The sequence below is a fragment of the Triticum aestivum genome, chromosome 4A (assembly GCF_018294505.1).
Source record: "Triticum aestivum cultivar Chinese Spring chromosome 4A, IWGSC CS RefSeq v2.1, whole genome shotgun sequence".
NCBI classification, from domain to species: Eukaryota; Viridiplantae; Streptophyta; class Magnoliopsida; order Poales; family Poaceae; genus Triticum; species Triticum aestivum.
Window position 1 is genome coordinate 134,364,845 of NC_057803.1, and position 1,619 is coordinate 134,366,463.

Here is a 1,619-nt window from a genome sequence, read left to right on the forward strand (position 1 = left end):
GTGCACAATGTGACCATGGAGTTGATCACGGGATGATGTGTTACGGAACAAGTAAAGAGACTTGCTGGTAACAAGATTGAACAAGGTATCGGGATACCGACGATCGAATCTCGGGCAAGTACTATACCGGTAGACAAAGGGAATTGTATACGGGATTGACTGAATCCTTGACATCATGGTTCATCCGATGAGATCATCGTGGAACATGTGGGAGCCAACATGGGTATCCAGATCCCGCTGTTGGTTATTGACCAGAGAGATGTCTCGGTCATGTCTGCATTATTCCTGAGCCCGTAGGGTCTACACACTTAAGGTTCGATGACGCTAGGGTTATAGGGAAAGTATGTACACGATTACCGAATGTTGTTCGGAGTCCCGGATGAGATCACGGACGTCACGAGGAGTTCCGGAATGGTCCGGAGGTGAAGATTGATATATTGGACGAAGGGTTTTGGAGTCCGGAAGTGTTCCAGAGGTACCGGGTGATGACCAGCATGACCGAAAGGTGTTTCGGGAGCCCCGGCAAGTGTTGGGGGGCTTCATGGGCCAAGGGAAGGGGGCAAACCAGCCCACTAAGGGGTTGTGCGCCTCCCTCACCTATTCCCACGTGACGAGGGGGTTTGGGGCACCCCATCTAGGGTTCCCACCTCCTGGCTTGGGGGCCAAGTCACCCAAGGGGGAGTTCCCATCTGCCCTGGCCGCCACCCTCCTATGGGAAACCCTAGGGCGCCTCCCCTTTCCCTTGCCCCTATATATAGTGGAGGTTTTGGGGCTGCAGAACACACGAGTCTCTCTCTCCCAAGGCGCAGCCCTACCTCTCTCCCTCCTCATCTCTCGTAGTGCTTGGCGAAGCCCTGCTGGAGTACCGCGCTCCTCCACCACCACCACGCCGTCGTGCTGGTGCTGGACGGAGTCTTCCCCAACCTGTCCCTCTCTCCTTGCTGGATCAAGGCATGGGAGACGTCACCGGGCTGCACGTGTGTTGAACGCGGAGGCGCCGTTGTTCGGCGCTTAGATCGGAATCGACCGCGATCTGAATCGCTACGAGTACGACTACCTCATCCGCGTTCTAGCAACCCTTACGCTTAGCGATCTACAAGGGTATGTAGATGCACTCCCCTTCCCCTGGTTGCTAGATTACTCCATAGATTGATCTTGGTGATGCGTAGAAAATTTTAAATTTCTGCTACGATCCCCAACAGTGGCATCATGAGCTAGGTCTATGCGTAGATTCTATGCACGAGTAGAACACAAAGTAGTTGTGGGCGATGATTTGTTCATTTTGCTTGTCGTTACTAGTCTTATCTTGATTCGGCGGCATTGTGGGATGAAGCGGCCCGGACCGACCTTACATGTACAGTTACGTGAGACAGGTTCCACCGACTGACATGCACTTGATGCATAAGGTGGCTGGCGGGTGTCTGTCTCTCCCACTTTAGTCGGATCGGATTCGATGAAAAGGGTCCTTATGAAGGGTAAATAGCAATTGGCATATCACCTTGTGGTTTTGCGTAGGTAAGAAACGTTCTTGCTAGAAACCCATAGCAGCCACGTAAAACATGCAACAACAATTAGAGGGCGTCTAACTTGTTTTTGCAGGGTATGCTATGTGATGTGAT